Genomic DNA, 17,620 nt, shown 5'->3' with positions numbered 1-17,620 from the left:
GTTTTACTACAGTGATCTAATGAGCAACTAAAGTACTAACATTCAGAATTTATGGCAAATGTGTGACACATCTGAATGCCTTCTTGATGGAACCAAAATAAAAAACTGAAAGTATTCCCACTGAGGAGACTGCAGTAAATGAGGAAATTAGGAAACTTAATAACAAATAATTCTCCCAATAAGGCCACCAGAGACAAAAGAGCCCAAATGTAGCCCAAATATCACCCAGATGTAGGCCAAGTATAGCCCAATGACAGAATGTCCCAGAGTGTTCTAACGAACAACTAGAGCGCTAACAGTCTTACTTATGACAAAAGTATGGCACACCTGAAGCCATCTTGATTGGAATAAACTGGTAACACTTAAAACATTTAATTTAAAAAAGAACACAATGAGGGGGTTCATTTTGCCATAGTAATTATTATTAGTGCTGAAGAAAGAAAAATTAGGGCACAATTTGAGTGACTTCTCAAATCCTCTACTATTTCATTAAAAAATTCTGATATGCAGACTGAAACATGCACTTTTAATACCAGCAGCAGATTTCCGTGGTGAGCAGTAGCTTTACTACAGTGATCTAATGAGCAACTAGAGTGCTAACATTCTGAATTTATGGCAAATGTGTGACATATCTGAATACCTTCTTGATGGAATCAAAGTAAAAAACTGAAAGCATTTCCTACTGAGGAGACTGCAGTAAATGAGGAAATTAGGAAACTTCATAACAAATAAATCTCCCAAGATGGCCTCCAGAGACAAAAGAGCCCAAATGCAGCACAAATATCACCCAGATGTAGCCCACGTGTAGGCCAATGACAGAAGTGTGCAAAACACTTATTTTTTGTGTATTTGCAGATTTATATAGTGCAGACTTGTCAAGTATTGGAGTGCTTTACATGAGCATTGGTTACATCACACAAGATCAAATTCAGTTTGGTTGTAGACATGGGGAGATTAAGTGATTTGACCAGAATCACAGAATGTTGAGCTGAAGCAGAAACTCCAACCTGGTTCCCCAGTTGCAAAGTCTGCAGCACTGGAAGTAACACCACATCCTCTCCCCTAGGTGCAAGGTCAACTGGATAAAAAAACATAAAGATTACAAATAATTTAAAAATTCTTTGTCGCTATTTGAAAACTCAGAAAATATGTCCTCATTTTAGTTTTTTAGAGCACTAGCCATAATTTTGATGCAAATAAGACCCTCTCATATATGTAATTTCTAAAGGAAATACTCAAGGTATTACAGGTTTGATTACATCAAGATGACGTCAGGCGTTCCACACTTTTGTAATAAATATAGAATGTTAGCAATCTAGTTGTTCATTGGGATACTGTTGAGAGGCAGAGGCCAGGGGCATGGACTCTGAAAATTGAAGGCAGGTAGGAGAGTGCAGAGGCAACAATTTGACCACACTGGGCAGGCAGGAAGGACAGTGGGAGCACAACAGACTATGGAGGGCAGTGGAAAGGGGGGCAGGGGCAACAAACCAACAATACAGGACTGGCAAGAGAGGCTGTGGGAATATAATAGGCCATTGTGGGCAGAAGGAAGAGGCAGTGGTAGTACAACCATACATGCCAACAGACCCGTTTCAGCCAGGAAACGTCCAATGTTTTTAAGCTCAAATAGGCTTTATTTGATCTGTCTCCTGTCTACAATCTCCTCTTTTTCAATGTAACTCAAAGGGGAAAATCAATACCCCAGTTTTTTTTCAAAATCTCCCTCTTACCAAGTTCAAAATGTTCGCACGTATGGTACATTGGATCATGGTAGGCAGGAGGAATTGGGTTAGGGACATGGACTCGGATAACAGAGGACAGGAGGGACATGGAGAGGTGCACCAAACTGACCCTACAGGGCAGGCATCAGGGTTTGCAGCAGCACAATACACCACACAGTGCATGCGGGACGGGAGTGCAGCACAACAATCCATAGAAAGCAATAGGTAGGGGACAGTACCATGCACATGGACAGAGGGGAAAGAGGCAATGACAGCTAGCTGACCATAATGGACAGACAGGAGAGAAAGCTGCAGCATAACAGACCATAAAGGGCAGGAGGGACGGATCAGGGGCATTACAATGGAACAGACAAGCCAGGAGGGAGGGAATAGGGGGCTGCACATGGAAACAGAGGGCTGGGGGCAAGGGGGCATGGCAGGATCAGCAAGATGACCATGGAGGTCAGGCAGGATGGGCACTAGAAACAAGACACTCCATGGAGAGCAACAATGAGACTATGATGGCATACACACAGACCATGGAGGGAAGGTGGGAGGGGGTCAGGGGCAGCTAGCTGACCACACAGGGAAGGTGGGAGGGGCCTTGGCAGCACAGAAGACCATGCATGGCAAGCGGGAGGGTTAGTGGCAGCACAATGGCTATGATGGGCAAGAAGGAGGGTGCAGGGGCATGCACAAAGGACCATAGAGGATAGAAGGGAGGGTCAGGACCTGGGCACAGACAAGAGAGTTCAGGGGAAGGGGCCTCACAACAGACCGCGCGGGGCAGGCAGGAGGAGCAGTTGCAGCACAACAGACCTGGGAGGGCAGAAGGGTGTGGCAGTAAAATAGACCATGGAGGACAGGAGGAAGGGATAGAGGCATGGCATGTGGACAGGCAGGGTAGAGGTGGCAGGGACAGGTTACAGTCATCTGACAATGGCAGGTGGGAGGGGTGTGGCAGCTCAACAGAACACTCAGAGTAGATAGGAGTGGCAGGTCCATGGAACATGGTGGGCAAAAAGGATGGAGCAGGGGCATGCACAAAGACATCGGAGGGCAGGGGGAAGGAGAATAGGGGCACCAAGCTATGCACAGAGGCTAAGCAGGAGGTCAATGATGGGCCATAGAATTGGGCAATGGAGGGCGGGAGGAGTGGACTGGTACATCATGCTAAATGGAGGGCAGTGGCAGCACATCAGACAATGCATGGCAGGGGGGAGGAGGCTAGTCCATGGATTCAGACAACAGAGGATAGGGAGGAGGTGGATGGGGCGGCAAGCTAACTGTTCAGAGAAGGTGGGTATTAGTAACTTTATTGTTTTTAAAATGTGTGTCTGTGCGAACTACTTAAAATATGAACAAGTATGCAGCATAATCTCACTTTTATTCAGGAAGAAGAGGACGTTTGTGACTGTGACTCCGGGCTCACTTGGCAGAAACACCCCCTGACCCTCCACCCCCATCGCAAAATGTAATGCCTGAGAAAAGGGTAGGTGGACGCAGTGTTATATAGAACATAGTCCTGAGAGCACGATTGAAAATGAAAACTAGATATAGTATATGGTATAAACTATGCACCAAAAAGTGTGATATAAGATGAACCGGGGCATTAAATATAATATGCAATACATTGTGCACAATGACAGATTCATTGGAGAGCGCGAGATAGCACAGGCACTAGCACGTGCTATCCGATATGCGCCTTGGAGTGTAATATGCACAGGGCAGTGTTGTGTAAACTAACTAGTCTCTAAAGTTGTAATATAAAATATGTGCTGGGGAGTGTAACTTTGCATATGCACTGTGACAAAGATATGGATCCCAGATTGTAATATGTATGGCATAGCGCTGTGCGTTATAACACAGGCATCGAGGAAGGCACGTTAGATGGAGCAATATAAACCGTGCGAAGGCAAGTGTGGCATGACATATTCACGGGGTGGTGTTACAGTGCACATGGGCTAGAGAGTGTCATAGCATACGCACTAGCTGGTGGAATACAATACAGAGGTGTGAGGCAATCGGCGGGAACTGGTGGGTGTAACACAGCATTGGGCTCAGCCAGGAGCACGCTGTGACTCTCAAGTGAGGTTTGTCTCCTTTCCAGAGAGTAAAATAAAAAGTATTACACATCCGGCGGTGGATGTGTGTTTTATTAACGTGAGGGGGGTTTCTTGCATAGTTTGTCGAATTTTTGTCGAATCCCCTTTGAATGGCTTGTTGTGCGTGTATATTAAATGTGCCCGTCAATAGCTACCCATGTTTGTATAAATAAACGACACGGGTGTCTACTTGGAGAGTACCCACCGGTGGGGGCGCCAGGATTAGGCACGGTAGGGCGTCAGACACGTCAGAGCTTCACTAGCGGTGTAAATACATTCCATGTGGATTCATTCTATGTATAGTCGCCTTATAATGAATATCACGCAAATCGTCATGGTGATAGGTACATACGGTTTGTCCAGCATGTCCTAGGTGTTTCTATAAATATTTTTTTTTTAAATAATAAACAACAAAGGCCGGCCCCGGGGGATGGGGTCCCTGGGGCCATAAGTGGCCTGAGGAGGGGGGCAACGCAGCCCCCGCCTAAAGAATTTTTTTTAAAAAAAAGAGCCCATGACCCAGGGGTTGGAGTCCCCGGGGCCGATTAAGGCCTTGGGAGGGCCAAATTAATTTTTTTCAACAAAAAAAATTAGGGTGCAGGCCCTGGGGGATGGGGTCCCTAGAGCCAGTAAATTAGAAAAAGAAGGGGGGCCACACAGCCCTCTTTCTTAAAAAAATAAATAAAAGACCGACATCGCGCTGGAGGCCACGCCCCCTCCTTGCAGCACTCTGCAAACACGCCCCCTGGCCAGTTGTAAGTTGGGGAATTAATTCCCCTTCAATACTGAGGGTCCCTGAGGGCCAACTAGCACAACAGGTATCTCCGGTATGCGCCAGGGAGCTGCGTTGCAGACAGGTCTTCTGAGGCCACGCCCCTTTTAACACCTATATGCAACGCAGCTCTGTGGCGCTTACTGGAGGTACCTAGTGGGCTAGTTTGACCCTAGGGACCCTTAGGATTCAAGGGGACTTAATCTCTCAACTTAGAACGGCCACAGGGTGCGTTTACACAGTGGTGAAGGGAGGGGACGGGGCCTGAGGTGACGGGTGCAAACACGCCCTGTGGTGCGTTTTAAGTTGGGGAAATAATTTGCTTTCAATCCTGAGGGACCCTGGGGGCCAACTAGCCCACCAGGTGCTTCCAGTAAGCGCCACTGCTCTGCGTTGCAGAGAGGTGGTGCAGGCCATGCCCCTTTTTACACCTCTCTGCAATGGCGCTTACTGGACGTACCTAGTGGGCTATTTTGCCCCTAGGGATCCTCAGGATTCAAGGGGACTTAATCTCCCAACTTAAAAAACGGCCACAGGGCGTGTTTACACAGTGGGGAAGGGAGGGGACGGGGCCTGAGGTGACGTGTGCAAACACGCCTTATGGCGTGTTTTAAGTTGGGAAAATAATTCCCCTTCAATCCTGAGGGCCCCTGGGGGCTAACTAGCCCACCAGGTGCTTCCAGTAAGTGCCACTGAGCTGCGTTGCAGAGAGGTGGTCCAGGCTGTGCCAATTTTTACACCTCTCTGCAACGCAGCTCTGTGGCGCTTACTGGAGGTACCTAGTGGGCTAGTTGGACCCTAGGGACCCTCAGGATTCAAGGGGACTTAATCTCCCAACTTAAAACGGACACAGGGCGTGTTTACACAGTGGGGAAGTAAGGGGACGGGGCCTGAGGTGACGTGTGCAAACACGCCCTGTGGCACGTTTTAAGAGGTAGTTTTAATCCCCTGCCCTATCATATACTAGGGGCTTACAGAGGAGGTCATGCTGATCACAGAGGGACCCCAATGCATATTGTTCCCTAGTGTATGTAGGTGTTTTCACTGTATTCTGAGTGTCTTTTAACATAGCACTGGCTCTAGGACTGGTTAGTCAGACTCAGTTACCACCAGTATCCGTCTGAAAAAGTTGAGGGTACAGGATGATTTTGCAACAAGGCTTCTTTCTGCTCTTCTGTTTGTTCTTTCTGCACGTTATCCTTCTTTCTGCACTTTTCTTCGTCTTTGACGACTTCTGTTGCTTCTTTCTGCATTTCTTTTTTTTCTTTCTGTGCGTTTTTTCTTCTTTCTTCACATGTTCTATCTCTGTAGGCATAGTTAGAAATTAGCATTTAAAAAACCTTTGAAATTCACTGAAAAAACCATAGGTTTCAGGCACGTTATAGTTAGGAATTAGCATTTAAAAAACCTTAGAAATTCACTGAAAAAACCATAGGTTTCAGGGGCGTTATAGTTAGCTGGACTTTTCACTCGTACAAAACCATTGAAATTCCCCCGTTATAGTTAGTTCAGCTAACTATAACTCGCGCGCCCGCAATGTACTGCTGATGACGTCACATATGACATCACTCATGACATGGTCAGTGACATCACTCATGACATCACTGATGACATTTCAAATGACATCACTGATGACATCATCCTTGTGATAGAGTGGCAGACCTCCTCTCCCCCTAATATAACCTTTGATACACACATTCAAAAATAGAAACTAAAATTTTCAAAACAATGGACATACCAATATCAGTTACAACAACCTATTCAGTAATTCTAAGATCCACATACACATCCACTCATTCGCCAACAGTCCTATACAGTCACTCATACATGTACTCACTCATCATATGTACTCATACACCTATACATCGTTACACAACGCCACTCATCCATAGAGTTACTCACACACATAGTCAGTCATGCTAATAAAGAATCAAACATCCATTTACTTGCATATACAGTTATACACACACCACCACACTTACTTCTACAGAAACTTACACATACTTAGTCTTTTAAACAATCACTTATAGAAACACATACTTATTCATACAGGAACTCTTTTAATCTCTCACTCTCACATATACTCACTTATATACACCAATAGTCACATATACTAGTTTAAAACATATGTAGTTACTCATAAAGACACTATTGAGACAGTCATTCACTCACTAACACACCCATGCATACACTCATCCACCCATACAGTCCTGCACACATGCTGTCTTCAACACATACAAACAGTGAGTCACTCATTCATGCACCTATGCACTACGTAATACCCACCACCGAACCATACAGACACTCAGACACTCATACTGATACTCAAAAAACCAGCTAATAACCTATATAGACACTCATGTAGCTACTCAGCAACCCATGCAGCCACTTATACACAAAGTGAGAGACTGATACAGATATTTACATATTTAAACATTACTCACTAAGCCATGTATTCACTAAGATGCACTTAATCAGTCAGTTATACAATCAATTTTTCAAAAACAAATCATCCATTTAGACACTTATATACCCATTTATTCTTCCATCGACCTTGAGATATACATATATAAAACATATGTAATTTTCAGAAAAACACACATTCACTGGATGATGTCATCAGTGATGTCATTTGAGATGTCATCAGTGATGTCATGAGTGATGTCACTGACCATGTCATGAGTGATGTAATATGTGACGTCATCAGCAGTGCATTGCGGGCGCGGGTGTTATAGTTAGCTGAACTAACTATAACGGGGGAATTTCAATGGTTTTGTACGAGTGAAAGGTCCAGCTAACAATAACACCCCTGAAACCTATGGTTTTTTCAGTGAATATATATATATATATATATATATATACACACACACACACACACACGCATGCACGCACACTTTCAAGGCTCGCTCCCTTTAAAGGGCAGAGCAGGGTCACATTGGTGACTAACCTTTGTAGAAATAGAAGGGAAATCCAGAGAGAAAATGTTTTCCTTTAATGTATTTCCCTTCGCACTACACTTATCCTTCTGCAACAAGGGCTCCAATGGTATGGTAAATCCAGGCACTAATAAAAAAACGGGACATTTTTCTGCTACACCCAGGCACTATGCAAAAACCGGGACATTTTTTTAATTTGGGGGATAGTGTCTGGACAATTCTCCCAAAACCGGGACTGTCCGGGGAAATCCGGGACGTCTGGTCACCCTACTGTACATTCATCTCTGTCGCTAGAGATCAGTTTGAGAATCAACATTGTGCTAGCTACTTTTCTTTTGTCCTTATGATGACCCCTCAAATAATCTAGGGCCAAAACACCTTTTGCATTCTGTGGCGCAAACACTTTTATCAGGGTGGCATGGCTGTAATGGAGCATTGAACTCTTTAATCTTTCTCAAAACAATTAAGCATGCTCCAAAGTATAAAGTTTTTAAAAATAATAGTTCTGCCATTTGTCAGCCGCCATTTTTTGACTTGATTACCTATATCAGGCTCTCTTGGTCTTGTTTGTTTCCCTTGCACCATGTGACCACTTACACTGCCAAGCATTGTTTTACTGCATAATTTAAGCGTTTTGTAACAATCTATTATGCTTTTCTACATATACTGTCATAAAGTAATTTTGTTGCATATACGTCTCAATGGATACGTTGAAAACTGTATTTTCATTGAATGCAACTAGATTTTGTAGCTATCTTATTAATCAGGCATACTGATGTAGGAGTAGAACCACAAACTCCAAATTTTAATGCACCACTAAATTTAGATCACCTCAAATTTACCTTAGAAGTCCTGCTCCATAACATTTGATTTTGTGATAAGTGATACCCTCTTCAACATCAGGCCAAACATAAATTTAGCAGAGTTACAAAATAAGTAACTGGGACCACTCAATATCTGATATGAGCAAAAGGTTAAGAATTTTATTACAAAATCAAATTTCAATTAAGTAAGTACAGAGAAATGCAAAGTGTATGTCATGTAAGCTAAAATACCATGCGCATAGACAAGAAATCAGAATTATCTAAGTCATAATGAACAGCAGAAATCATAAAAGGAACCGAGAGAATTTAGATGATTTTTTTATTTCCTCTAGGGAATCAAAGAATCATCTAAATTCTAACTGTCAGGGTCACAAAGGAAACCAACAGTATCTCTAGTAGAAAAGGGTAAGTGTCTCTCTGAAATAAACTGGACAGAATCTCTGGTAGAAAAGCAAAGTCATCTGGCTTGTCCTAAAACCTTATACACATTTTATTAATAGGTAATAAGCAAAGACTGCAAATTCAGCATAGACTGACTAGTAATAACACATACTGGACAAATCAGAAGTTAAACCTTCACAATAATGATCATAATTCTAACCCCCTTTTAAGAAAATCTCTAGCAGCTTCTGTGCTGTTGCTCTCTGGAAATACACAACACAATAGAAAATATTTTTCAAACAATAAACTATATACTCATGCATTCTACAAGGCCCACACAGGAACTTGTCATCATCTACATTTGCTTTTGAGAATTCTCCTCAGCCATTTTATTTGGTTGTAGACATGATCCTTGAGATTCTCCATCTACATCAACCTTTTTCTTTTCATCAATCTATGTTCAACTTTACCTTTGTATTTACATCTGCTAATCATACACTCAGAACATTTCAGCAAAATAAACAGAATAATTGCACAAATCATTATAAATATTATATGGGTTAGTATTGCCTGAAAAGTATTTCCACCTAAATTACCTAGCCATTTGTCAGCCTTATGAAAACTCTCCCTAACTCACTAAACCATTAACCTATATTTTTCCAGAAACCAGGCTCTTCAAAAGATTTAATCTCATGTGAAGGATCAATTAGATTAGTTATACAAGAATTAATTAACTTTACTATTATCGGGTATATACGTACAACATCTTTTAGCATTCATCACCTTCCAGACTCCACTCTCTTTCGCCAAGAGAATATGTACTGCTAAACTATTTTGCTTAACCATAGCTCTAATAGCTAGCATTTCTACATTTACTTGCTTATTCAACATCTTGCTGTAACTTGTGCTAGCCTACCTACAACCATAGACAAACATCAAATGTTCACATTATTCACTGCTCCACCTATAGAAAGAATTATAGCACCTAACATATTTAAAACTACTTGTCCAAAACTATGTCTCATTTTTCTCAAACTATGTTCACTAGACAAGTTATTCATATGATAAAATCTTGGAAACCCTAAAGATAAGTAACATGAACTATCCCAATTTCTCAACTAATTGAAATAATCAGTCTTCCAACACATATAATAAATTACTGTCAAAATATTATTTCCACCATGCAAATACTTTCCATGGACTTCATACGTTCTACCACAAATACTTTCTCCAACAAATTCCACCTTAACTCCCTTTGAAACACTATGACTTACCATATACAATTCACCTCTTCTCTCCTGTTCCATTCTCAATCTAGGATGCAAACTTGACAACCTGAATTCCTCTTCTTCTTTTATCTGTTCTATTGCAATATTCTGTTCTTCCCAGTTTCTCACAATCTTTACTTCTCTCTCATTGAATTCTTTAATAAATGTATACTACTCAAAAAAACACACGTAATCTTGATTAGCATTATTATCATATTTGTCTTGCGGTACCACTCTCAATAATGTATCGCATTTAATTTCTCTATTCTCTTTTCTTATGGGCATATTCTCTAAAGACACATCAAAATTAGTTTAATGAGGAGAAAGAAATTCATAATTTCTGAAAATCACTATATATACATTGAATGAGAGGGTATAGGAAATGGGAAGCTGCGCATATTTTGACCCTTCCCCAGCTGAAGTGGGAAGATAAGCACACACTCAAAAAATACCCACTAACTTTGATTGTATATACCTATTCTATAATCATTTAAATATAAAAATTATCCTTAAATCCACTAACCAAATGCTCTTTATCCATCAGTACATCATTTTTAAATGTATTTCTAATAACAGTAAACTCAACTTTAGCATGATTTTCCTCATGAGTAAGCACAACAACAGTCCCACTAAAATTATTAATTTTAGTGTTATAAACACTAACCATACACATTTACAGCATTTGCTGAATTCTCTCTTGTACTTGAGACAAAAACATATTGTGAAAAATCTTTTAAAATCAACAAAAATGTTCATTAAAACAATAATATTTTCTTCTTTTCTTTTTATTTAAAAAAAGCAGTAATCAAAAACAAAGTTCAAAATAATCGTCTCAGTTTCTTTTCCAAATGTTCTTTTTCAAAAGACAATTTCAGTTTCCTTTGTTCAATCAGCAGTTTCAAAACATATTTTATTTCAAAAAGTCTCTTTATTAAATTCTAGGTGGTTCTTCTTCTGTTTCAAACTCAGTCTCCGATTCCCTCACAAACTTGTATTTGTATAGCATTCATTCCCCAATATATAGCTGTTCAATACTGTTTCATCTTCTTCTTCTGAGACTGTAGCTAGATGCACTCATTCAGGTGAGGCATACATTTGGCACTCCCTTCTCATTGATATTTGACCACTGGTGATTCATTTCCACTAGTTTCAGAATCTATTTGTCCATTAGGTTTATCTTCTGGTTCACAGTGTTTTCATTTGCATGTTCTTTTTCTTGAAATATCTTTTATTAGCTAATCTCTATTTAGAGTCAGTCTTTATTAGAGTCTCTTTATTCCCCAAGGAACTTTGACGCGAACCCGAGCTTGAACTTGATCTTATTATATTTTAATGTTGATAGGTGGTGAACCCCCACAACCCCCAACAATAGAAACTACCATGTATACATAGTTACCTGTACTACCTATACTTACCTATATGTCTGGTAAAGGCACATGTGGTAAAGGTTTGCATTATAAAGCCATGCGTGATAAATTTATATGTGTGTTAAAGAATGCGTTAAAAAAGTATTGAGGGAAAAATACTTTGTGTTACAGGATACTTCCCAACTCTTAGTGTTTCTCTCAGGGACCACCTTGGCTGCCATGGAAGAAATCGACAGAGCAAACATCACTAGGAATCAAAGATACTGACTTAAAGTGGATGGTGCCTCCAATGACATTCCTATCGGTTCATAGCAAATCTTTTCCTGCGAGCAGATACAGCAGCACCTTTGCCTTAAAGAAATTTACAGTCACCAATCTTTGATATGAGTCAGAATACCTGAGAGGAGAATAGACAAGAATCTGCCAATTTTAGCAGCTGCCTGTTTCCGTCTTTTTCTAAATGTTCTCCTTCGTATGCAATAGTGCTGGTAAGAGGATCAGTCTGTTATTGTATAAAGTGTCAATATAAGCCAAATTGATAAAAAGAGAATAACAAAAACAAAGTTGCACATTGCAACAACATTAGTCCAATAATGCCATCTGAACCCAGTAATGTAATACCTTAAGCCTATAGCCTTCCCATAGCCCTGTAGGGCACAGGTTCAAATGTCAGCCAAGATGACTCCACTTTTATTTGTTTGAACTTTCATAAAATGGCAATCATAACTTTGGTTAACCATAACACCCATGGCTGAAGAAATTAGAGATCATTTATTTTTGGTGATTAGAATGACATTTAAATTTTTGCATGCCCTAACTTTGGGAGATCGTTTAGAATTAAGCAGGCAGCCTGCCATATCACTATGTCAGGGAAGCACTGGCCTCCACTCCCCTCTAGGAGATGTGTAAGCCAAATTTAGAGATTCCGAGTTACCGGGTGAGGATCTCTGTGCCTTCAGTGAAGCCACCTGTGAACTTCTGACAAGCGGTTAACACTTTTGATGCAACCGATTAACAAAGTATTTTCTTCTGAAGAACAAACCACCAAAATTTCAGATTGTCCTTAAAGAAGTAAATAGCAAAGGTCTTGATGCATAGGGAAGTTTTTCCATGTACATGTGGCCATGGTGTGATTTCACTGTCATGTCCTTGGCAGATGAAAATGAGTGACAGTCACTCTTCCTTAATATGGCGTGACAACAGCCACTATGACATACTGCCCATGTGACATATGAGCAGTCAGGTTAGAGGGTTCTAGAGTGGAGACAGCAGAGCCTCTGCCATCAGAATCCATGTGGGTCTCCTATCTCTAGAAGGCCATGGGAAACAGTGAGTTTAGAGAATGCACTGTTCTGCCAAGCTCTAATTGACCACCTAGATGTTTAAGTCCCCACTCAAAATAAGAGGACCAGCTTGAGGGGGGACTCTGATAGAGTGTTTCTACTGTAATTAAAAAGAGGGTCACCTTTGTATCTGCTAGGGTGAAAGCTGTGAGATTGCTACAGGAGGACAACCTATATCTTTTTCCAAGCCCAGTTGCCATGGAATAACATTAAAGATCTTTTTTTTTTATCCCTGGTTTTGCTTCCTTACTGCCTGCCTACTATGTAATGCAATTTCCGTCTGTTTTTCTTTACAGTATGTATGTAAAGCGCACTGATACCTACGGGTCAAGCTAGCGCTATATAAAACTTTTTTAAAAAGATCACTTCTCTGCAGGTTAAACTGGAGCACTTACCTACTGCATCTGATCCCACTGCTTTCTCTATTTCATCGGGTTTATCAGTTTTCACTGGTTTTCATCATCCCCATATGTCGCCCTAGCAAATGGGATTCCTGAAATAAATCTGTTTTTCCACAATATTCTCTCTACTTTTCCACAGTTTTCTTTCAATTTAGAAGATATTTTAACTCTTTTAAATTGAGGGGCCTCTCTTCAGCAAAGCCATTGTAAAAAAAGGGCTTCCATTAGTAGCTGCTAACATGAACAACAAGATAATATTTGGTTATATAGTGCTGTGACATAACAACAGTGGGGAACAAAAGTGATTTACCATTGTTGCGACATCACAAAGGGAAGGACTCACTTCCTCTTTGTTCCACCACCTCACCCGGGTCTCAAGCGACCTGAGTGTGGCGGCAGAAGGGAGGTTGGCAGTCTCACCTGCCTTCTTCCACTACTCCTGGCTCCCCACAGAGGTGATAGATGCGAGATAGCCTGGGCAGCACTCTGTCTGACCCAACCACCTTCTTTCCTGTCAGCATGGGTCGTGACATAAAACAACCCACGTTGACCAGCGGCTCTCACAGAGTCCATGTGAGTGTGGAGCTTGATCCTTGGAAAGGGAGGATTTGGGAAGGCACTAGGGTGATAGGGCTGGGTAGCAAGAGCCCATGTATCTTTTTAGGTCGAGCCTGATCCAGCTCGCAAGCGCTGCCCTGGGGATGATCTGTGGTAGTTCAGTATGGGAGAGAAGCCCCGCCCACTCCCCTGCCCATATTTTTCATTGGCTTGTGTCTTTGGGCCCCATGCATCAAACTTAAAACCGGTGGCAATGGGGCAGATTCGCAGTATCTGCCCCTTTGCGACTAGTATTTTTGCGTTTGGAATGCATCATCCCAAATGCAAAAATTGCAACTTAACGAATCACTAAAATTGCGATTACTTAAATTGCGATTGCATTTAAGGAATCGCAAATTGCGATTCCTTAAATGCAATGCATTAAGCAAAAAATTATAGCAATTTCGCTATTAGGAATCGCAAATTACCATCAAACTAAAGTTGATGGTAATTTGTGATTGCTTTGAAAAATGCACTAAAGTGCATTTTTTAAAGTCACATTTTAAACACACACATGCCCTTGGGGCATGTGTGTGCGCAACATGTGGAAAAATGGGAATTTCAGGCGTGCAACAGGGTATCCTTTTGGAACCCTTGCACCCTTGAAATTGCATGCGCAATTTGCGAGTACCTCTGTAGTACTCGCAAATTGTGCATGCAATTTCATTACAAGACTTGAGGCTAACATAATGCATACATTCTTTTATTGCCACTCCTGAACAGCTCCTTTAAACAACTTGAACTACAACAATCCAGAATTAGAACAACTCCAAAATACAATAAATGTCTCCTGCACAGAATGCTCATCCTCTTTTAAATGTTGTTCTTGAACAGATAAATACTCTTTTAAATATCTGAATATTATTTAAATTTGGGATGCCTGATTTGTGGAGATGATTGATTTTGATTTGGAGGATTTTGAATAACTTCTAATTTTCAGAAGCAGAATGGAATGAATGTAGTTGGTATGAATATTAAAGTATTTTTCTGGTATGTTAAGTTTTAAACAAACGTAAATGTGAATATGCTAAGGAGAGGAAAAGCATTTTCTATATGTTGTGACAGTTATGGAAAGGTTTTTACTGCGCTTTAACTTTTAGTGAATGTGTCTGCATACAGGTTTATCTTCTAGAGCCGCGTGAAGCACTTGCGATATTGCGCACGTTATCTTTGGCATTTTGTGGTTAGAGCAAGGAGTAAATGTGTCCGCATCAAGGATTAAGAATATTTAAACTTAAAGAGGCATGTGAGGCACTCGCGATATCGCACGCTTGTTACCTTTGGGTTTTTGTGGTTGGCGCGAGGAGTCTTTATGGTAGTGTCACGCTGTCCTGGTTTGCCATTGTTGCTACAACGGATTTAAAGTAATCACACAAGAGCGTGAAGGGGACACAGAGGAGGATTAACACTCTATTGGCCGCCGAAATCTCGCGAGAGTTCAGCGGCCATTTTGGATTGGGAAGAAAACAATGAAATAAATTGAAGGATGCGTTGTTTTTTTCGCAAAAAATTGAATAAAAAAAAAGAGGAATAGGTTATCGGAGGAGCGTTAGGAGTCAGTCAGGTGATGGAATTTTAGTGACTTTGGCATTGAGATTACTTTAGAGATTTAAAATGAACTCAGAAGAGTCTAGTGTTTCACAGAATGTGAATGTGGTTGAGGGGAGAGTCAGTGAGGAGAACCTCAGGAAATTAATTCAGACTGAGGTGAAAAGTTCTATGAGGGAAGTGATTCAGATTGTTATGGATAGGAAAAGGAAAGATAACAGGTCAGATGAAGATTTTTGGTCTTGCTCAGGTGAGGAAGATGTTGTTAGGGAGAAGAAAGGATATAAAAAAGTAAGAAAATGTAAACATCTGAATAAGGATGGGAAAGATGGATTAAACTCCATAAGACAGAGTAGTACTCTTGGCGGTACGCAAATGAAAGGTGTCCGTAGCGGCACAAAAGATGACTCTGATGATGAGTATACAATGGATGTGGATGAAAGAGATGAAGAAAGAGACAATAAGTTTATTGATGGATATATATTAGATGTGGAGCAAGATGATGATCTCAATGATGATATTAAAGATGACCATCCATCAACTTCAAAGGCTATTTTAAAGGATCCATTAGGTGGAGATATGAAATAAGGCATCCAAGAAGTGTGGACTGGTGGCCACATGAACATGTTGCCAAGTTCATGAAATATTGGATAAGAAAACCTCTGGATAGAGAGGTAAGGAGTGTTTTGAGGGCAGAATGCTGGAGACCGCAAATAGATTACAAGGTATGCCAAACACCAAATCTAGATCCTGATTTAATATTGTATCTTTTTAAATTGGGAAAGGATCCTAGGAAGGGATTGGAACACTCTTTGAAGATATGTCAGGATCGATAACTGGATGTTTTGGATCCTTTAGGGAAGATTTTAGACATGACTGAAGAGGCTTATTTAAACAGAGAAAATGTGGATGTATTATTACGTGGTTGGAGTCAGAGAGCAATGGTGTTGTTAGGAAATGCAAACTCAGGATTGTTGGCAGAGAGACGAAAATCAGTTCTTTTTAAGATAAGTCTAAAGTTAGGTGAATTGGCAAACGAGCATTGTGAGGATGCAAAAGGATTATTGTTTAGTGATGGCTTTGTAAAAAGTTTAGGAAAACATGTAGCTACTTTTACTGCGCTTGATAGAGCACAGACTAACATGAAGAAGGTGTTTGGTGTTTTTAGAAGGGCCGGTAGATGGGGACCGTATGCTGGCCGAAGAATACAAAGGTCCCAGTTCTATTCACAGTACAACTATTCAAATAGAGGTTCAGGAAAGGGTTTCCAAGGATCTTCAAATTTTTTCCCTCAAAGAGGAAGATACCAAAGATATAGAGGGGGAAGAGGAAGAAGTCAGTCGAATCAAGGAACAAAGGGTAAGTATGGTGACAGTTTCTGGTTCTTCCCTCAGAAAAGTAGGAGGTTGTTTGAGATATTTTGTAGAGGCATGGAAAAGGATTACGCAGGATCCTTGGATTTTAAATGTGGTTCATGGATTCGAAATAGATTTTGTGGAAGAACCCTTTCAAAGTATAGAACCAAAAGAGTTTGTGTTTTTCAAAGAAAAGATGGATATTGTAGATTTGAAAGTAAAAGAGATGTTGGAGAAGGAAGCGATATGTATGATAGAAGACGATTTAAGAGTTTACGTGAGCACTCTTTTCTTGGTGGAAAAGAAAGAGAAAGGTTGGAGACCTGTAGTAAATTTAAGGAGTCTGAACCATTCCTTAGTTTACAGACATTTCAAAATGGAAGGGATTCACCTTCTGAGATACATGTTGCAATCAGGGGATTGGTTGGTGAAATTGGATTTAAAGGACGCTTATTTCACTGTTCCAATAAAGGAGTGCAGCTAGAAATGTCTTCAGTTCAGATGAAGAGGACAATTGTACCAATTCCTTTGTCTTCCTTTTGGTCTGTCTACGGCCCCGTGGTGTTTTACCAAATTAATGAGAGTAGTTGTGGCTTTTTTCAGGGAGAGAGGTTTCAGGTTAATTGTTTATTTAGACAACATATTGTTGATGTTGCAGGATGCAGAGGAGTTAAAAGGGCAGTTAGAATTTGTAGTGAACAGGTTGGAAGATTTAGATTTCTTAATAAACCAGAAGAAATCAGTTTTTGTGGCAGCTCAAAATTTGGATTTTCTTGGTTTCACAATCGATACACAGGAGGAGGTTTTGAGGTTGCCGAGGAAGAAAGTACAGATGATAAAGAAAGAAGTGCTGAGGGTTCAGAAGAAAGAGAGCATGACTTTGAGAGATTTGGCGAGGATTCTAGGTTTGCTTTCTTCCTCAATTCAGGCGATTTTCCCAGGTCCCCTACATTATTGAGCATTACAGAGAGTGAAAGCAAACGCCTTGAGAAAGGGATT

The sequence above is a fragment of the Triturus cristatus genome, chromosome 2_1, assembly GCF_964204655.1.
Source record: "Triturus cristatus chromosome 2_1, aTriCri1.1, whole genome shotgun sequence".
Taxonomy (NCBI): Eukaryota; Metazoa; Chordata; class Amphibia; order Caudata; family Salamandridae; genus Triturus; species Triturus cristatus.
This window is presented reverse-complemented; position numbering follows the sequence as displayed.